Source organism: Mustelus asterias, chromosome 2, assembly GCF_964213995.1.
Source record: "Mustelus asterias chromosome 2, sMusAst1.hap1.1, whole genome shotgun sequence".
Classification (NCBI taxonomy): domain Eukaryota; kingdom Metazoa; phylum Chordata; class Chondrichthyes; order Carcharhiniformes; family Triakidae; genus Mustelus; species Mustelus asterias.
Genome location: NC_135802.1, coordinates 157,995,501 through 158,017,748, shown reverse-complemented (window position 1 = coordinate 158,017,748; position 22,248 = coordinate 157,995,501). Strand labels below are relative to the sequence as shown.

Genomic DNA, 22,248 nt, shown 5'->3' with positions numbered 1-22,248 from the left:
CAAGGACCATCACAGATAAGGCTGGTAGGTCTGGTGATAGTAATGGTGAGCTGTGGCCTGAAAGGTGGCTGCACCTACTTGTGGCCATGCCGCGATGCTAATCATATGTGGAAAATGCTGTAGAGCAGCAGAGAGGGCAACCTGCCTTGCAATGAACTTATACCGCAGCAAGCTCACTTCATCTACAATCAAACAAGAGATCATGCGCTGGATTGGCAAAAAATAAATGTAAAGGACATTCAAGGCACAGGGCTTTGCCCATCAATTCTTTGTCCTCCTTCCCTTCAGCCTTGAACAAATGTCGCTTACAGACTTCTGAATCCTTTTAAAGGCTTTCAGAATTTGCATCCCTCTACTTTAACATTTCCCTTTAATTGCCTCCTTCCCTTTAAATTTCACATGCTTGCAATTTTCCACTCCCATCACTTCCTAGATTTATCTAAATCTGCAGGAATCAGTGCAGTGAATAAAGTGCAAAAGGTGGGTGCAGTGTACTTCTATCTGAGAATGTCCAAAACCGCTGCTAGTCACTTATGTTCTCAGCATACAAAACCACAAAATCTAAACCATAATGTTGTTAGGGAACAGGATAGTAACAATGAATCACTTAGGTTGCAAAAAATACACATTTAAACCGTTATATTTTTAAGACCTGCAATGAATTTGTCTCTGTGCACACCTAAAGTTAAAAAATCTGGAGCTTGATAGCCTAAAGGGATACTACAAGACTTATAAATGTTCTGAGCTGCAGAATCAGAGGATATGGATCTAGTTTACAATTTCCCACATGAAGAAGTCTTGGTCTCAAGTGGTCCATTGGGGAAAACTGTTAAATGGGGATCCAGGTGTAGGAGTGTTTCCCCGTAGAGAGGGAGAGAGAGCAGAATTGCAGAATGGATCCATCCTGCTTATTTTTACATAGCAATGACTCATTTGATTACAGAACAGCTGCACTGGCAAACCCTTGGGAAGAATGAATCTGTCTGTTCTTTCAGCCAGATAATGGTGAGTGACAGAAAAATAATCACCCCCCAAAAAATGGGCAAACAAGACCAACTTACATTTATATAGTATCTTTAACATATGGAAAGATTCCAGCGCTCCCCTGAAGCAATATCAGGCAAAATTTGACAGGATCTAGATGTCTGCATATGACAAGTGGCCAAGGAGGTAGGCTTTGACAAAGGTTTTTAAAGAAAGCGAGAGAGATTTAGGGAAGAGATTTGAGAGATTAGGGCGGAACTTTCCGGCTGTTCAGGCTGGAGGGATTGTCTGATGGCGCATCCCCGTCGCAGGTTTCATGGCGGTGAGGGGTGCATTCAAACCCTGGCGACAATGGCAGGACCAGAAGATCCTGCCGCTGGCCAATGGCGGGCCACTGCCACGAAACATGTGGCAGACGGGCTGTGCAGAAATTCACACCCTAGGGCTTAGATGGCTGTCGGCTTGTCTCGCAATGGTGAAGGATGTGGGGGGTTCAGGAGTTGGGAGGAAGGTAAAGTACTCAGAAGGTTGTAGGGCTGGAGATTAGAGGGGGGGGGAGAGAGATAGGAGGAAGGGGGCGATCTTACCATTGTTTGGCAGAGTGTTGGTTCGTGCAAGAAAAACAGCGAGTGGCAGGGTGGCACAGTGGTTAACACTGCTGCCTCACAGCGCCAGGGACCCAGTTCGATTCCTGGCTTGGGTCACTGTCTGTGCGGAGTTCACAAGTTCTCTCAGTGCATGCGTGGGTTTCCTCCAGGTGCTCCGGTTTCCCCCCACAGTCTGAAAGACGTGCGGGTTAGGTTGACTGACAATGACAAATTGCCCCTTAGTGTGAGGGAGATTAGCAGAGCAAATACGTGGAGTTATGGGGATAGAGTCTGGATAGGGTTGTTGTCAGTGCAGACTTGATGGGCCGAATGGCCTTCTTCTGCACTGTAGGGATTCTGTGATTCTCGCCATGAAAACACGGCAATTTTCTCTCCAGATCTGATTGTCAAAAAACCTCCTGGTGGGCATGTTTCACAGTGTCATGTAGAGGGTAGGGCCTAAACACACTGACAAAACACTGAGATCGGGGCACCATTTTTAAAGGGCAACACAGAAAGTAACCCCCCGAGCACAGAGGTCCCAGGGTTTCCCCCCACCCTCCCACAATCAGAGCCAGCATCTGTCTCCCCCTCGCACGATCAGAGCTGGCAAACCCCTCCCCCAAACAGTCAATGCCGGCACTCTCATGGCCCCCCTCCCCCCAACAATCAATGCCGCAACACACATACCCCCCCCTCCAAGGTGGACACGCCCCCACTTTGCCCCCAAACATTCCCCCCAACATCCCACCCAAACAGCCACCTCCGGCATCCCCAGCTCCCACATCTTCAACCTCCACTACCATAAATAAATGAACCCCCCCCCCCCCACTCTCCCAGGAGGTTCCCACTGGGGTCTGCCCGGCACAGGTTGGCACTGCCAGGTGGGCATGATGCCAACCTGGCAGTGCTAATCATGCCAAGGACTGTGCCAAGGGGCATGCACAGTAGGGAGTCTAACAGCACCAAGTTAAAGTCCAACAGGTTTATTTGGTAGCAAAGCTAGTGGCGTTTGCTACCAAATAAACCTGTTGGACTTTAACCTGGTGTTGTTAGACTCCTTACTGTGTTTACCCCAGTCCAACGCCGGCATTTCCACACCAAGGGGCATTGCCAGGGGCACTGCCTGGCCATGTCCCTCTTCCCTGGGGGCTATACTCACATTTATGCCCTTGATAGGTCCCCATGATAGGTTCACATCTGGGTGAAAATACTCTTGAAAATACACCTCAGGCTCAATATATGATGAGGTTAGTGGTTAACAATATGTGAATCCATTTGAATGTATTAAAATCAGGTTCATGGCAAGGCCATGGAGAGGTTTGGACACAAATGTGACAATTTAAAGGCACTGGTGGACCAAAGCGAAAACAAGAATGATGAGTAAACAGAACTTGACACACAAATTGGGAAATTGGGCAGCAGGCTAATAGCTGAGATCAATGGTAGTTTGGAGGCTTCAGTGGCTCCACAAATGGCTCAGTGGGTATCTATACTGTTTGGTGAGTTACATCGACCAGAAAGGATCCATCTACCCTAACCTGTGTTAAGTTGCCAGATCTGAAGTAGGGTAGCAATGGGAGTAGTAAGGTTAGTGGGGAGTCTCTGTGCTGGGGCAGGGATTTATCCAAGAACGGATCAAGAGCTATAAGACAGCGCCGTTCGATGCACGGTTCCCCAACACGAACCAAACTCGTAACTGTTATCAGAACTACCTGGATCCAACCAACACAGTCAGTTGGAATAGTTTTGTCTGCATACTATGCAATTTTCCCGACTGGAGGTGTGCGTGTGACCTGTGGATGAAGTTACATTTTTCATGGTGATTGAATCACCTATCAACACTTACTATCTAGATTCAGATAGGAAGAAGAATGAACACTATAGGGAGATACCAAGGGAGTGGTGTTGGGAGCAGACGTGGGTGCAGGCATGTGTGTCTTTGATGCTGTACCACAGCACAATTGTGCATCATCGGGACAGAAACTGGAATTTCTTTTCTGAAATGGAGTCACTCCATTTACCTATCATAAATCTTCCATCCTTTTCTCCAGAACTGTACTTCCTGTCATCATATTTTTCATTAGTTTTGTATCAACTTCCTTAGATTGGAGTTTTCTATACTGTGCTGCAATTATCTCTTCTCAACAGTGTTGGTTCTGTAGCACCTCAGTTTGGCGCCTCCCAACTCCTCAGTCTGCACTGTGGAGAAATTTTTATGCCCCAATCAATTCTACTTCTGTGCTTCCCAAATTCAAAATCTAAGACTTTAAAATGCGGCCTGGTTAATTATCTCCTGTCATCTTGTTGCAATATATAAACACGGGCACAGACCAGTTGGGCTGAATGACTGTTTCTGTATATTCTATGTAATTCTACGCAATATCATAGCATCCTTACAGTGCAGAAAGAGTGCCCATCGAGCCTGCACTGACAACAATCCCATCCCAGCCCTGTTCATCTCCCTGACACTAAGGGGAAATTTAGCATGGCCAATCAACATAACGCGCACATCGCTGGACTGTGGGAGCAACCCGGAGCACCCAGAGGAAACCCACGCAGACGCGGGGAGAACGTGCAGACTCTGCACAGACACCCGAGGTTGGTACTGAACCCATGTCCCTAGAGTTATGAAGCAGCAGTGCTAACCATTGTGCCACCGTGCCGCCCCAATGTATACTCGATAGTGACTCCACGTGTGCACCACAGAGGGATGACTGACAATGGTTTTACAACATGCAGTTTTAAATATACTTTCTTACAGTTTAATAATGATCTGTTACTTGTGCTCATTATCTAAAGAAGTGTGTTACAGAATTACTTAAGAGTACACATGAATTACCTGCAAACTTTTATTCTGTGCCATCCAAGAAACTTACCTCAAGTGCACAAATGAGTTATTAAGCCAGGGACTCCCAATGTGTGAGCAGTGCAATGAGCAGTTTCAGTAAAACATTGCTTCTACTGTACTGTGAATGATAATTAAACTTGAAATTACCATCTTCTCCTTGTTTGTGTGTGGGTTTAGTTTGCTCATTAAAATGTATTGCCTCCAGCACTCAGACTCTCATTGTACACGAATGAATAACAAATACACTCAACGCTGAATAATCAGTTATATGTGAGCAACTAGCTGTTCTCCTGTGGCATTGCTCACAAAGGAAATTTTAAAAAGCATTGGTATATCATAGTATTTAACATAGAAACATAGAAACCCTACAGTACAGAAAGAGGCCATTCGGCCCATCGAGTCTGCACCGACCACAATCCCACCCAGGCCCTACCCCCATATACCTACATATTTTACCCGCTAATCCCTCGAATCTACGCATCCCAGGACACTAAGGGGCAATTTTTTTTTTTTAGCATTGCCAATCAACCTAACCCGCACATCTTTGGACTGTGGGAGGAAACCGGAGCACCCGGAGGAAACCCACGCAGGCACGAGGAGAATGTGCAAACTCCACACAGACAGTGGCCCAAGCTGGGAATCGAACCCAGGTCCCTGGAGCTGTGAAGCAGCAGTGCTAACCACTGTGCTACCGTGCCGCCCTCATTTACTGCACAGAAAAAGGCCATTCGGCCCAACTGGTGCATACCACTATTTATTGCACATGAGCCTTCTCTCACCTTCTTCATCTAACCCTATCAACATATCCTTCTGTTCCTTTTTTCCTTCTGTACTTATATGGCTCCTGCAGGACACTCAAAGTCAAGTGGGAAAACAGGCGAACTAACGCCTCAAGGAAGTCAATTCCTTCATCATCACAATCATGATCATGTGAAATCATCTCTGCTGGTCTGGACATTGCAACTGCATGACAAATAATCAGTTTCTGAAGCAACTCCATGGTGGCACAGTGGTTAGCACTGCTGCCTCACAGCGCCAGGGACCCGGGTTTGATTTCTGGCTTGGGTCACAGTCTGTGGGGAATCTGCACGTTCTCCTCGTGTCTGTGTGGGTTTCCTCCGGGTACTCTAGTTTTCTCCCACAGTCCGAAAGAAGTGTTGGTTAGGTGCATTGGCCATGCTAAATTCTCCCTCAGTGTACCCGAACAGACGCCGGAGTGTGGGACTCGGGGATTTTCACAGTAACTTGCAGTAACTAGCATGCAGGTACAGCAGATAATAAAGAAAGTGAATGGAATGTTGGCATTTATAGCTAAAGGAATAGAATATAAAGATAAGGAAGTGTTGTTGCAACCATGCAAGGCATTGGTGAGGCTGCACCTGGAGTATTGTGCACAGGTTTGATCCCCTTATTTGAGGAAAGATGTAGTGGCATTGGAGGCAGTTCAGAGGAGGTTCACTGGATTGATTCCAGAGATGAGGGGTTTGTTGTATGAAGAGAGTTTAGGCCTATACTCTCTGGAATTTAGAAGATTGAGGGGAGATCAAATTGGGCTATACAAGACGATAAAAGGTATGGATAAAGTAGACTTGAAGCGGATGCTTCCTCTTGTGGGGCATTCTAGGATGTGAGGTCATAATCTTATGTTAAGGGGTAGCAAATTTAAAACAGAGTTGAGGAGAAACTACTTCTCCCAAAGGAATTCGGTACTCCAAAATGCAGTGGATGCTGGGGCAGTGAGTAAATTTAAGGAGGAGTTAGACAGATTTTTATTTGGTCATGGGTTGAAGGATTATGAGGAGAAGGTAGGAAAACCGGGGATGAGGAGCATATCAGCCATGATCGAATGGCGGAGTGGACTTGATGGGCTGAATAGCCGAATATTTCTGCTCCTATATCTTATGAACTTCATTGCAGTGTTAAAGTAAGCCTACTTGTGACAATAATAAATTAACTTTAAATCCTCTTTTCGCCACTTAATGATGGCACCCAATCTCACGGAGGACAGGGAAAACATTTTAAGGACACTCTGAAAGGGGGACAAATTGACATTGGGGTGTGGGAGGAACTTGCCACGCACTGTGCCATGGAGTGGTGCCTCATCCAACAAGTCACAACACAGTCAAAAACTGACCACATAAACTCTGCTGCAGAGAAGTGACGAAAGTGGAAGGAGAAAGAACAGAACCCTGGTTGGAGCTCTCTCCCACCCCAAGGGAACCAGAAGGCCACTTTTGTCCTCTCCACCCAAAGACCTGTAGTTCCGGGAATGGTCTGCTGAGTCACCTGAGGTCACACAAATCATGAAGCATGTGGGGACATCATGGGATTGACAATGGTGGCGATGTAGCTTTTGCTTAATTGTGTCTATGCTATTTGCCTCAGATACACTTTATGGTAAATAGTTCCACATTCTTACCACTCTCAGGGCAAAGAGGTTTCTCCAGAATTCCCAATCAGATTTATTGGTGACTATCTTATTTTGATGGCCTCTTGTCTCGAGTGGAGACTTATTCTCCACACTGACCCCATCAAACCCTTTCATAATCTTAAAGTGCAGTGTTTTACCAAAATCATTTAGAGAATTCCTTTCCCCTCCATAGAAAATGATTTCAATTGAATACTAAACTCATATCACACTTGTGCTGGAAGGGTCAAAAAGCAATTTTTCCAAAGTTTTGCCCAAAGGGTTTGAAAAATTTAGCAAAGTTTCAATGATTCAAATATATTGTAATATAGACACCATCTTTACCCGCTTCAAGTTAATTTTCCCTGGAGAACTAGTTGTGGGTGAGGGAGGGCAGAAATAACAGGGGCAAGAATAATAACTCTGCCCAAACCAAAAATATTCTGAGGCTGCAGTTGTTTCTTTGTCAACTGGTGAACTGGTTTCATTTTTATTCATTCATGGAATGTGGATTTCACTGGCACAGCCAACATTTGTTCCCACATTCCTAACTGCCCTCGAGAAGTTGATGGTGAGAAACCTTCTTGACAACTGAATGGATTTCTAGGTCACTTTTGAGGACAGATACAAGTCTGGCTACCACCCATGGGATGAGAAATCGGGGAGGGTGGAGGGACGGGGCGAGCCAGCTTCCACTGGCCCTGGGAGACGTGACCAGATTTGCAGTTGTCAGGCAGTTAAAGTTAAAGTTTATTTATCAGTCACAAGTAGGCTTACATTAACACTGCAATGAAGTTACTGTGAAAATCCCCTAGTTGCCACATTCCGGCGCCTGTTCGGGTAACACTGAGGGAGAATTTAGCATGACCAATGTACCCAAGCAGCAAGTCTTTCGGACTGTGGGAGGAAACCAGAGCATCCGGAGGAAACCAAACAGACACGGGGAGAACGTGCAGACTCCACACAGATAGTGACCCAAGCCGAGAATCGAACCCAGGTCCCCGGTGCTGTGAGGCAGCAGTGCTAACCACTGTGCCACCAAAGTTGTCTGAGGTCATGACTTCCACCCGCCCTAAGTCAGGGTGTCCTACCCCCAGGACCTGCAAGACAATCAGAAGGCCAGCAGTTCTTTGGTCCTAGCAGTGCCACCAGGAGTGGTGGCCACTTCTGGGACTGCAGCTTGTCTCTGACCAGGAACAGCAATGAAGGCCAGGGTAAAGGTAAGTGGATTGATATTCCAGCCATTGCTGTGGATCTGAAGTCACATATAGCTCAAACTGGGTAACAATGGCAGCTTTCCTTCCCTAAAAGGATTTAAATGAACTAGCTTGGTATTTATGACAATATGGTCACCATTACTGGTACTAGTTTTTTAATTCCGGATTTATTTAAATAGCTGTATTAAAATTCACCAGGTGCCATGATGGGACTTGAACTCTAGTCTCTGGCTCATTAGTTCAGGCCTCTGGATTATTAGTCTAGTACCACTGACACTGGGATTTTCATGCCAAAATAAATATGGAAGCAAAATTAAACAGAAATGAAAATGGCGATGTCCCCAGAATTGATCCTGCTGATTCAAGGCACAAACAATTCCCAAAACTGCAGAATAGCTTGTGGAGATTAATTTAGTCAGTGAAATATTACAAATACAAATTAAATATGAATGGAAGGAGAAAGAAATTTGAATCAAATGTCTAAAGTTATAACATTCTTTGGATTGCTTGGATCTGACTCACAAGGCTGCAAGAACAGGTTAGCAAATACGTATTAAACTTCAGACTGGAAGTTCATAATAAGGGAGGTCAATAAAGTTGGAGGGAAAGCCAAGTAGGTCATTAGTCATAGCAGCCTCTGGCCTTCTGGGAGACGCGAGGTCTCAGGTGAGCACACATTTGGGGGGGGAATGGCGAAGTGGTTCCCAGCGATTAATCATGTTGTTGCTCTGGACCAACTGTCTCACCAGAAAGGACTCACTCAATCTTTTTTTTAAAAAAATGGACAAGCAGATGGATCTCCTCAACACTAAGCTTGAGTAATTTATGAAACAAGAGGGAATATAACAGCCTCAAAAGCTGGGGCCAAAACTTAAATTTAATTCCTTTGGTTATATAAATTTTCTCTTCAACTCTTTGCTGCTCGTTCCTTTTATGCACAGCTCTTAACTGAAACTGCTGTTATGTGCAAGTAATAGGTTGTTTGCAAGTGATTGATTGAAATTCATGTAAATGAAAAGCTCACAAAAACATCTGCCCCCATTGTTGCGTAAGAACGAGGTGTGAACAGTGCCGTAATCAAACAGGTGACAATCTCTTTCGAATTCGCCTTTGTCTTCTCTTTCAAACAGAAAGGCACATAAAATATGCAGCCTTCAATTATTAAACAAATTAGCTTTGAGCATGACAGATGCGACAAAAGTGAACTGTTTATATTAACATAAAAATTGAGTGTTTGAGTTCCTTTTATCACCAATAGAGTATGTTAATATATCGTTGTATGCAATGGCTAATAATTCTTCAAATGTTTGGAACCCACTAAATGTGATAGTTTGACATTTCCATTATCTTGACCTTCAGCGATAGGGAGCTAATAAAAGTAAAAGCAAGGGTGGCACAGCGCCAAGACCCGGGTTCAATTCCCGGCTTGGGTCACTGACCGTGCAGTCTCCGCACATTCTTCCCATGTCTGCGTGGGTTTCCTCCGGGTACTCTGGTTTCCTCCTACAATCTGAAAAATGTGCTGGTTAGGTGCATTGGCCATGCTAAATTCTTCCTCAGTGTACCCGAACAGGCACCGCAGTGTGGCGACTAGGGGATTTTCACAGTAACTCCATTGCAGTGTTAATGTTAGCCTACTTGTGACACTAATAAATAAACTTTAAACTTTTATTTATAGGCATGACCTAATCAAAACAATTAAAGCAGCAGTAATCACTATTGAAGGTCAAAATATACTTTCTCGTTAGCTTGCTTTTGTAAACCATGGATGTTTCTATTAGTTCAGCTGTTTTACTCATATTGAAGATCCAATGATATAATCAATTATTTATCTCAACAAATTGCCTGGACTAAGATTTTATTAAATTAATTCTTTTTAAAAAAAGACTTCAATTTTTAATACACTCTAAACTGTAAATTATAGACACCTAAGGGACTGGCATCAGCTGTACGTCTCTTGAAGATGTATGCATAGAAACATAGAAACTAGAAGCAGGAGTAGGCCATTCAGCCCTTCAAGCCTGCTTCACCATTCATTTTTTGATCATGGCTGCAAGAGCTATATCTTCTCTATATTCTTCTTGAAATCAGACAACGTTTTGGCCTCAACTACATTCCACAAATTCACCACCCTCTGGGTGAAGAAATTTCTCCTCACCTCAGTTCTAAAAGGTTTATCCCTTATCCTCAAACTATGATCCGTAGTTCTGGACTCTCCCACCATTGGGAACATGCTTTCTGAATCTACCCTGTCTTACCCTGTTAGAATTTTATAAGTTTCTATGAGGACCCCTCTCACTCTTCTAAACCCCAGTGAATATAATCCTAACTGACTTAGTCTCTCTTCATATGACAGACTTGCGATGCCAGGAATTAACCTGGTAAACCTTCAGAATTTTCAGAATGGTCATTGTATGTATTGATATATTTTCTTCAACTGCTTGAAGTACCAGCTATGATCAGCACCAAACCAGCTCCAACACCGTTACAAACCCCCTGCTGCACAACAGTGTTCAGTTCTGCTCACTTCACAGCTTTGTAGTCTTAAATTCCCATTCCATTTCAAACTGCTCTTTCTCTGCCTCTCAGTTCTACTTAGCAGCACTGGGGAACATGGAGGAAATGTGGTGACATATTGTACCAATATATTGCAGCTTCCAAAGGCAAGTCTTAGAAAACAACAATTTGCATTTATATATGGTCTTCAATATGGTAAAATGTCCCAAAGCAGTTCATAGGAGCCTTATCAAACAAAATCTGACATCGAGCCATAAAAGGAAATATTAAGGTAGATCACCAAAAGCTTGGTCAAAGAGATAGGTTTTAAGAAGCACCCCAAAGGAGGAGGAAAAGAATTCCAGACTTTATGGTCTTTTGGCAGATTTTAAGCTTGATCGTAAATCATCTATTCTTTCATGAGATGTGGACATTGGGGGCAAGGCCATTAACCGGGGACCTCTGGATTACTGGTGTCGTGATATTACCACTGCACCACCATCTCCCCAGAATTAGTGGAACATTTAAATGGAGATGTGCAAGAGCCCAGGGTTGGAGAAACACACAGATCCCTCGAGCTGGGGAAGGTTGCAGAGATTGGGAGGAATGAGACCATGGAGGAATTTGAAAACAAGGTTGAGAACTTTAAAATTGAAGCTCTGTGGACTGGAATCCAAGGTAGGTCAGCAGAGGGGTGCCAGGTGAACGGAACTTGGTGCAAGTTAGGATACAAGCAGCAGAGTTTGGGATGAGCATTGTGGCTCTGTTGGTAGCACTCTTGTTTCTGATTCTCAAAGTTCTGAGTTCAAGATCCACTCCAGGACATAAGCACAAAAATCAAGGCCGGCACTCCAGTGCAGTGCTGAGGGAGTGCTGCTATGTCACAGGTGCTTTGTTTGGGATGAGATGTTAAACCATGGCCTCCTCTGTCCTGGAGGTGGATGTAAAAGATCCCATGACACTATTTCAAAGTACAGCAGGTGATCTCATCTGACCTCACCAAAGTTCTGAGGCTACATTCCCATCATCCATTGCAGATGGAAGGATGCCAACCATTTTGAAAAAGAACAAGGGAGTTATCTATGTCCTGACCAATATCAACATTACAAAATCAGATTATCTGGTCACTTTGTTGTTTGCGGGAGCTTGTTGTGCACAAATTGGCAGCTATGTTTGCTTCATTACAATAGTTACTACACTGCAAGAGGATTTCACTGGCTGTAAAATGCATCGAGACAACCAGTGGTCGTGAATATTAATGCAAGTGTTTCTTTCAAGTTTATGGAGAATGGAAGATGGAAGGCTGGCCAGGGGGATGTTCAAAAGATAATGTATTGATGTAACAAAGGTATGGAGGGGGGTTTCAGTAGCAGATAAACTGAGGCATGAGTCGTGTCAGACACAGTTATGGAGGTGACAGTACTATAGGTGATCTTGGCAATGGCAGGGTTATGTGGTTGGAAGCATATTTCTCATTAAGCGTAACAGAAACGTTAGATAGTTGAATCACAGGATGATGCAGATTAGAGGGAGGCCATTAGGCCCAATATGCTTATGCAGACACTTTGAAAGAGCTTTCTAATTAGTGTAATTCCCCACAGGTCTGCAAATTTTCCCCCTTGAAATATTTATCCAATTTTCTTTTCAAAGTTGCGAAGGAATCTGCTTCCACCATCCTTTTAGGCAGTGCCTACCAGGTCATAACAATGAAGCGAGTTTCAAGAAATGCTAACCCATTTAAACATATGGAACTGCGCTTATTTTTCACAGAGCCATACATCATTGATATTTTTAAACTGAAATAAATGACTGCTCCAAATGAGTGGCAGTTGGTTGCTCGATAATCATTCTGCGCACGGTCCTGTTTCCTCCTTTAGCTGTTCCAAACGTACAGTGGCCGCCTTAAATACTTAACATATAGGCCATAAGTTTGATTTAAAGAACACATGTTTTGTGAATGCATACTTCTTATGCTCGCTTATGGAAGTATACTTCTGCAGTCTTTAAGCGTTGTCAAGCTAGTTATACTTAAGTCATATTACCAATAGTTTTACTGAAGCAATATTCCTTTCGCTAGCCTCTGTAAATTGTTTATCAGACAATTAACTCATTAAAAGTTGCACCACATCAATGACCATAATAGTATATATAGTTGCTATATGTTGCATTTGAAATAATAAAACTGGATGAGAAACAGTATGAATACTTCAAAGTTGTTGCTCATTCCTGTCTTGATGTTTCATTTAAAGCAAAGGGTCAGGAAGCACATAGTCATTCCAGATGGCGGTGGTAGAACTCGAATAGTTGCATTATATATCCAAAGCTCAATCCCATGACCCATGCCAAAACTACCTCTGGAACCTACTTTATAACCAAAGTTGATGATTCAAAGTTGATCTCTTAGTGAGGACAAAGTGGAGGACAGCAGAAAGAGGGGCTGATCTGGGCATAGATTGGACAGCGGACATCACAGAACAGTTGCAGTGGATGTGTGAGGAAGGGTAAGAGACACAAGCATGATTTATGATGACAGCAGATCTCCTGGTTGGAGTAGCCGCAAGCAAGTGCAGGTGTATTCAACAATATCTGCACAGAGATATTGTTAATAGCATTGCACAGTGCTCACAGAACAGAAACAAGTCACTTGGCCCAACTGGTTTGTGTTGCTTAAGGTCCACATGGGTCTGTTCCCATCCTACTTTATCTCACCCTATGAGGATAACCCTTGATTATTTTCTCCCTCATTTGCTTATCTAACTTTCCTTTTAATGTATCAGTGCTATTCACATCAAATATTCTGTGTGGGAGCACATTCCACATCCCCACACTCTGGGAAAGAAAGTTTCTCTTTAATTCTTTATTGGATTTAGTTCTCACTCCACAGACACTGCCAGATCATTTAATTAGAAATTCCTGTTAATTGTGACAGATCACACAGCAGCAAGAAAGAGCTCTTCTCCCAGGGAATAAAACCTGGGGGCCAAAAAGAGCAGGAATAAAACCTCGGTCACAGTGGTGAGAGCCACACCACCAGGGACACTTTATTGGATTTATTACTGACCAGTTGGCAATCTGGGAAAGTGGGATTGTTAATTGACAATGTGTGACAGTGGGATTAATTCATTGGCAATCTGTGGAAGGGTGATAATTTAATTGGTTTTCTGCAGCAGGTAATTATATTTTATTCATTTATAGGATGTGGGTGTTGCTGGCTAGGCCAGCATTTATTTTCCAACCCTAATTGCTAAAGTGATGGTGAGCTGGCTTTTTGAACTCCTGCAGTCCCTGAGGTATAGGTACACCCACAGTGCTGTTTGGGAGGGTGTTCCAGGATTTTGACCTATTGTTAGTGAAGGAATGGTGATATATTTCCAAGTCATGATGGTGTGTAGCTTGGAGGGAAACTTGCAGGTGGTGGTGTTTGATATGTCTGTTGTCCTTGTCTTTCTTGATGGTAGTGGTCATGTGTATGGAAGGTGCTGCCTAAGGAGCCTCAGTGAGTTTCTGCAATGCATCTCGTAGATTGTACACATGGCTACCACTGCATTGCTGGTGAAGAGGCTGAATGTTTGTTTGTTGGTTGAAGGCTGGCAATCAAGTGGGCTGCTTTGTCCTGGATGGTGTTGAACTTCTTGTGTTGTTGGATCTGCACTTATCCAGGCAAGTGGAGAGTATTTCATCACATTCCTGACTTGTGCCTTCTAGTTTGTGGACCAGCTTTGGGGAGTCAGGAGGTGAGTTGTTCTATGTTCTATGAGTTACTTGCTGCAGGATTCCTAGCCTGTGACCTGCTGTTGGAGCCATAGTATTTACGTGGCTAGTCCAGTTCAGCTTTTGATCCCCAGGATCTTGATAATTAATAACGGTGGGGATTTGAGGCTCTCCTTCAAATTGAGTTTCATGGTATCGGGAGGACATTTAATCTGGTGATGGGATGGGCCTTGCCAATGTGGAGAGCACAACAAGCAAATCTGTGCAAGGTTGCTTGCAGGTTCCAAGTGTTGTCCCTCATTCAAAAGTATCTTGTCAGATTGGACATGGCACTGGGAAGGGGCATCTCTATTAAATACCACCCAATGCAAACATAACATTGCCTATGGAGACCATGATTTTAACTCCACCTAGCAGAAACCAGCTAGTGTGGGTGGGGTCATTAAAATTAGTGTATGATTAACTCCCTCCTATGCTGCTGCATTTCTTCTAACTGGTCTGAAGTTTAACTTGCTCTTTTCAGCGGTTCACAGGACCATACCCTAAGCTGGCAGGGTCTCGGTTAAATTATGTCAGCATTTTAGTCAGAGGCCTGCACAGAGGAGCAGTGATGGTTTCCCTATCAAGCCAAAATTGCTAAGGGGTGTGTGGGCCAGAGGCGGCCCATACAGTTGAGGTTTTGATATTTTCTGGCTTCCTGTGGTCTAGGCTACATCCTCCTACTTGTGATCTTCATTCCCATTCTCTGTCCGGGTAGTGCACTTGATGCGATTTGGGAAGGACTCCGATTTAACTATGTCAATGAGATCTGGTTATTAAGATCCACATCCCAGGATGTGACCCCTACTTTGGATCTTGCATATATACCCACTCTATCCCTCATGGGAACCACAGAATTGTTATGATGCAGAAGGAGGCCATTTGGTTCATCGTGTCTGCACTATCTCTCCAAACGAGCATCATGACTTAGTGCCATTTCCCTGTCTTTTCCCGTCCCCTATACATTGTTTCTATTCAAGTAATCATTTAATACCCTGTTGAATGCCCCAATTGAACCTTCCTCCACCACACTTCCAGACAGTGCATTCCAGACTCTCATTTATTAAAAGGCAAAGACGAATGTAAAGACTTCAAAGGTTCTGTACTAGTGAACCTGCCAATTCTAAAACTGATATTAATTATCAGTGTTGGAGGATAACTGAAGTAGTATAATCTCTACGAAAGAGACATGAAAATGTTGACTATAATATGAAATGAAGATAAATTTACTTGTACATGCAGAGACAGCAGAGGGAAAAAATCAAAGCACTTAACTGTGCATAAAAATTGCTCTTGAGTAACAAATCAAGTTTAAACAATATTTCTTTAAAGAGCACCGTGATCAAATAGCTTTCCCCTTGGCAAAGCTGACAGGTGAAGATAAATGGAAAAAGATTGCTTTTGTTTGAACTTATGTTTGCACCGTTTAACCTTTTGCAATGTTCTGGCAACAAATGTAGTGAATAAATTGGCTTGAACAGACACTAACCAAGTACCGTGCCCTAAAATGTAGAAGATGATCTGTTACATTACTCTTCAAAAGGCAATCAGTGTTTCCCGTGGGCTTTTTTTCTTTTGCCAAGCCAATTTACACTATATTCTTGCAGCATAGTCTCAGCAACACTTAAAATAGGTTAGGTCAAGTTCAGAAGGAAACAGTTTGTGAAAAATTGTCTATTATATATAGGGTGGCAGGTGGCTAAGAGAATGCTGTTAGGTCGTATCACAGAGGGAGTTACAGCAGAAGTTTTCAATTTGGGCCCCAATGTGATCCATAAAGTTACCATTGGTTTATGCTTTTGGGCCCTGTATAATGTGTGTATCACAAGCATATGCATCTAGAGTTCTATATTTGATCCATTTGTTGCTTTACTAGTACATTATTTCTGTTGCTGTGTCCTAATACAACTGATGTTTTTGAAATAACAGCGATGCTTTCCTTTGGGTCGTAGACATACTCGAGATTAGGACAAGGGATCTTTGGGAGCGCATTGGTATTCGCAGAGACTCCCTGCAGTGAAATATGTCAAAACTACTGCTTCAGCTAATGGCCGAAATCAGGAGAAGCAATGCTCCCAACAGTTTATTTGCCTCATCTGAGCTGTGTTAATGCCTCAAAACACAGTCTTAAATATTTATTGTTTAGGACACATAAATAATAAATGTTTCTCTGGGGAAGAAGTTCAACTGTAATGGAGTTGAATGGCAATTTCTAGATGATGAACATAAGAAGCATGAGTAGACCATACGGCCCTTTGAGCCAGTTCTGTCATTCAATATGACCATGGCTGATCATCTGCTTCTATTCCATTTTCCTGCCCGCTCCTCATATCCCTTCATTCTTAGAATGTATGAATGTGCCATACAACTTAGTCATATTGCACTTCATGACCCAAGTTTGTGTTATTGCACCTTATTTTGTTGGCTAATGTAAATGACATTTATTATAACATTGTTGTTTGAAGGGTGGGAATTCCCTTTAAAAAATATAGTTTACTTTGCCAATTCTCTCTACTTTTTTTCTTAAGTGTTAACACCTTGCTGGGTACAATTCCGGAGGAACTGCAGCGGTTCAGGAAGGCAGCTCACTCCCACCTTCTGAAGGACAACTAGGGATAAATGCTGTCTTAGTTGGGGAACGGGACATATTGCGAGCTAAGATACGGACAGCAGAACTCCAGATGGCTTCAAGTTTACGGAGGGTAGAATGTAGGAGACCAATCAGGAATTCATTGGCTAAGAGGTAGCAAAGGCATTAATAGAGGTTTCAGCAGTAGGTGGGCTGAGAGAGGGGTGAAGACAGGCGATGGTGCCAACTAAACGGTAGAATTTCCAATGGGGTGCAAAGAGAGAGTTCAGGAGATGTTTGTTCACAAACTTTTTAAGGTGACATCTCAGCTAACAAAGCAGTTAAAGAATTTGAAATCCTGGACTTCATAAATAGAGGTATGAGGTATAAAAGCCAAGAAATTGTGCAAACTTTATGAAACACCAGTTTGGCCTGAATTAGAGTACTCTGTTTGGCCTGAATTAGAGTACTCTGTCCAATACTGGACACAATGCAGAAAGCTGTTGAAAATGAGTGGCATGCTCAAGTGGGACCTCAGTTTGTTTATGACTTTGAGGTGAGTGCAATAAGCATAGCATACCTACCATTTTAGGAACACGGTGACGCTTTGGCAGGCTCTAAATGAGCCCCCGATTGGAAAGAAATTTAAAAAGGATTCCCCTCCATGGACTTGGAGATACCCCAGCCCCACTGGATCTCTTCCCCCCCCCCCCCCCCCCCCCCACCCCCAGGCAGTGCCAGGGGATGAGTCTGTGTGCCCTGGCAGATTCTCTTCACCAGGTCCCTGTTTGTAAGGGCCTGTTATAAATGCCATTGATGCAACTTCATGTCAGCAGGCAGCAACATCTTTTTGTAGGGGGAAAACAGAGTGGGGAAGCCTGCTAATGAGATGTTAATGTATGGTAAAGACGTTCCCAACCTTTCATGGTGGGTATCCCATTACATCATTGACGGGGGTAGGGACAATCTGAATGGGAGATCCTGCTGGCTGTTTAGGAACTCGGTAAGAAGTCTCACAACACCAGGTTAAAGTCCAACAGGTTTATTTGGTAGCAAATACCATAGGCTTTTGGAGCGCTGCTCCTTCGTCAGATGGAGTGGAAATGTGGAGAGCACATTTCCACTCCATCTGACGAAGGAGCAGCGCTCCAAAAGCTTATGGTATTTGCTACCAAATAAACTTGTTGGACTTTAACCTGGTGTTGTGAGACTTCTTACTGTGTTCACCCCAGTCCAATGCCAGCATCTCCACATCATGTTTAGGAACTCTCATTGGATTCTCCACCCTGTTTTCGGTGGGAGGGAAAGCTGGTGAACACCTGGAATGTGAAATCTTATTCCTAACAGTCAATATCTTTAAAGGAAGATAAAGTTGGGGAGAAAAATCAGCAGCAAAATAATTTTTATTCCATATATTTTGTCACTGTCAGCACAATACTTTTGCTCAGCTGGTTTGCTGGAATTCAAGGAATGAATTAACCTCCATTCAGCCAGATATAAAATGTGCGATGGCTTTTTATTGAGTAGAATGGTATATCTCGAAACAATTGTAGCTTACTGGTGCTCTTATTTTAAAGAAGGCACTTGATTATATATGACAAGGATCATTAGATTTGAACCTTTTAGGCACCCCTACTCATGTTTGCCCTTTTAATTATTTTAAATCAGCATTCCATGCAAATGCCAATAAATATTTCTTTTAAATGAAGTCCTTCTTCACATGTTACTTGTGGTATGATATTTGTTCTGCCTGAACAAGGGCTGTCAAATATATCTCGCCAAGGCCATCCCCACATCCCACTTCTTGCCTTCAAACAACCGCACAACCTCAAACAGACCATTGTCCGCAGCAAACTACCCAGCCTTCAGGAGAACAGTGACCACGACACCACACAACCCTGCCACAGCAAGCTCTGCAAGACGTGCCGGATCATCGACACGGATGCCATCATCTCACGTGAGAACACCATCTACCAGGTACACAGTACCTACTCTTGCAACTCGGCCAACGTTGTCTACCTGATACGCTGCAGGAAAGGATGTCCTGAGGCATGGTACATTGGGGAAACCATGCAGACGCTATGACAACGGATGAATGAACACCGCTCGACAATCACCAGGCGAGACTGTTCTCTTCCTGTGGGGGAGCACTTCAACGGTCACAGGCATTCAGCCTCTGATCTTCAGGTAAGTGTTCTCCAAGGCGGCCTTCACAACACACGACGGCGCAGAGTCACTGAGCAGAAATTGATAGCCAAGTTCCGCACACATGAGGATGGCCTAAACCAGGATGTTGGGTTTATGTCACACTATCAGTAACCCCCACAGCTTTCCTTCTGGACTTGTAGAATCTCACTGGCTGTCCTGTCTGGAGACCATACACATCTCTCTTTAAGACCTGGTTGGCTGTAGAGACTCGCATTCTAATCAGTATTCTGTAACTTGATTTTGTATCTCTGTGCCCTGTTTGAGAGCAGATTTCCACTCCATCTGACGAAGGAGCAGCACTCCGAAAGCTAATGGTATTTGCTACCAAATAAACCTGTTGGACTTTAACCTGGTGTTGTTAAAACTCTTACTGTTTACCCCAGTCCAATGCCAGCATCTCCACATAATGTCAAATATATGGCCAGTGGAATAGTTCTAACTGGCCCACAGTGTGCAACACTGAATCTCAGAATAGGACATGAATCCCTCAGGATTTTAAAAGCAGCATTTTATATTTCATGCTGCAGCATTGGGTGTGGGAGCCAGATATCAGGATTTAGGGGTGACACGGTATCACAGTAGTTAGCACTGCTGCCTCTGTGCCAGTGACCCAGGTTTGATTCCAGCCTGGGGGAGGGGAGGGGACGGGAGGACGGGGGACCATACCTGCATAGGTTTCCTCCAGATGCTCCGGTTACCTCCCGCAGTCCAAAGATGTACAGGTTAGGTGGATTGGCCGTGGTAAATGGGGTTCTGGCGATAGGGCGGTGGTAAGATACTCTGTCAGAGTCGGTGCAGACTCAATGGATGGAACAGCCTCCTTCTGCACTGTAGGGATTTTATGATTCTTGGGGGTGAGGTGGGAGGTGATGGGGATTCAGAGAGCAGGATGTAGGGACTTGGGGGATGGTGGGAAGAGAGTCAGCAGTTGCTCAGGTGATTTAGATTTTTTGGGGGGGGGGGGGGGGGGGGTGGAGTAGAGGTGTGGAGAGGGTGACTGAGGACAAGAGCCTAGGAGAGGGTGATAGGGGCCAGAGATGGGGGCTCAGGGCAACAGACTGAGATCAGAAGATAGGTTTGAAGAGGGGAAACGTGGGACTGAGACTTGAGTGTGAGTTGGAAGTGGGAAGAGATGGGGCCCAGAATTCCCTGCAGAGGCAAGAGCAGCAACCTGGTGTAACGCTGAGAGAGGAGCTTGAAAAGGGGTACGTGAAGCACGAAGACTTCACTGTGGATGGATAGTGAAAGATTGTTTCTCGTGGGCGAATACAGAACAAAGGGACGAAGACTAATGATCTTCATTGTGCATGCCCTTATTTCATATCTTAATGCACGGAAGGGTTGGGAAGGCCGAATATGGGCTAGCAACTACTCAGTGTTATGGGGCTGGAACAGTGACATGACTGGAAATAAAAGCAAAGTGGGGGGGGAAGGTGGAAAGTTCAGACATGTCAAATGGTGGGAGAACAAGTGGTCTGTAAAAATGACTGAGTATTTATTTCACCTGAGTCTTGGGAAATGCCTCGTACAGGTGGTCTTGGGGCCTCTGGAGGCAGCAATGCTCCCTCCGTTAACGGATGGATTGGTCTTCCAGGGTTGTAGAAGATAAAGGCACCTTTATGGGTAGCCTAATACTTGAAGTGTCAGTTCAGAAATTAAGCAATTCTGAGGCATTACTACACATTCGTGCAATCCCGTTTCCTTTACTGTTTACCAAGTTGGTCAAATATTGCATGTTTTTGATAATTTAAGGGCGAGAGGTCATCAAGTTACTTTGCGGAACTCTTAAAAATAGCTCACCACTTATTATAGAACCATAGAATCCCTACACTGCAGGAGGCAATTTGACCTATTGAGTCTGCACTAACTCTTCGAAATAGCATCTCAGCCAGGTCCACACTCTGCCCTATCCTCATAACCCTGCAGGTTTACCAATGCTAATTCACCTCACCAACACGTCTTTTGGACATTTAAGGGGCAATTTAGCATAGCTAATCCACCTAACCTACACACCTTGAGTGTGCAAGGAAACCAGGGCACCTGGAGGAAACTCGTGTCGACACAGGGAGAACATGCAAACTCTGCACAGTTGGAAGCTGGAATCGACCTTCGGTCCCTGGCGCTGTGAGGCAGCAGTGCGAACCACTGTGCCACCCATTATAATGCTACAATTTCAGTTTGATATGTAAGGGGTCATTTAACAAGTTTGAACCGCTAAGACATATCAGAAACTTGATTATCTGATAAGTGGGTAGAAAACTGGCTTGCACAGATGGTTGAAAACTTAATCCAGAGAGGATAAACAGGCAACACCAAGGGTGGCAATTTACATTGTTGTTTTGGCTATAATGTTGCCCCAGGTGCAGCTCAGACTTGTACACGCTACTATTGTACGTCCAGAATATTTATCCAAACACAGCATTTAACATGGGTTTCATTGAATTTTAGCTGAACACCCTGATGTACACAGAAATCTTTGCAAGTCTCCCAACCCCCATCCATGACTTTAACCCCCTATCAACAATCACTTTGATCAAGAGCAATAACCAAAGCTTCAAAGCATCCAGATAAAGCTTTATTGTTCAGTCTCTGGGCTTCATTACAAAACTACTGCACATGCTCACAATTGTTTATTTATCCACCAAAGCATACCAGCAATCGCCCATCATCACTCGTGGTCTCGGCTGCCTCAAAGCCAAGTGCAATGTCTAGTCTGGCAGGGGGCCAGACAAATCAACCAAGTTGCAGAGCCAACCCTGGCTACTCTCAAGTCGGCTAATCTCAGCTAAGGTAGTGCACAGAAATACAAGAACAAGAGTAAGCCTTTCCAGCCCCTCAGATCTGGTGAGCCTTTGGATTAGATCAGATGCAAAAACTCATTACTGCACCCCTGATCTGGGAAGGGGAGTCAAGATCTCCACTCCGAATCACTAACCAGAGCAGTGGTGGGCAACCTGCGAGTATGGGCTGCATCTAGTCCATCAGGGTTCTGAGTGCAGCTTGCAAGACATTTCGTTGACCATTGCCCATTCAGTTTCTTACTGGCTTTACTTAAATGATAGGCAGGTGAAGTGAGGTGCATGTTGTCTGCACAAAATGACAGTGAGAGTTGTGTGCTCCTTCTGCATTCAAAATGTTGCAATCAGCACATGTCCCCTCCCCCTCAAATCTTGGTATGC

The 22,248-nt window shown here is 44.1% G+C and overlaps 1 protein-coding gene across 1 annotated transcript in view; it reads right to left on the bottom strand.

Moving 5' to 3' along the window:
• The window catches only part of ulk4 (unc-51 like kinase 4), a 381,891-nt gene that overhangs the window by 102,226 nt on the left and 257,417 nt on the right, over nt 1-22,248 (bottom strand). The gene's annotated exons all lie outside the window — the stretch shown is intronic.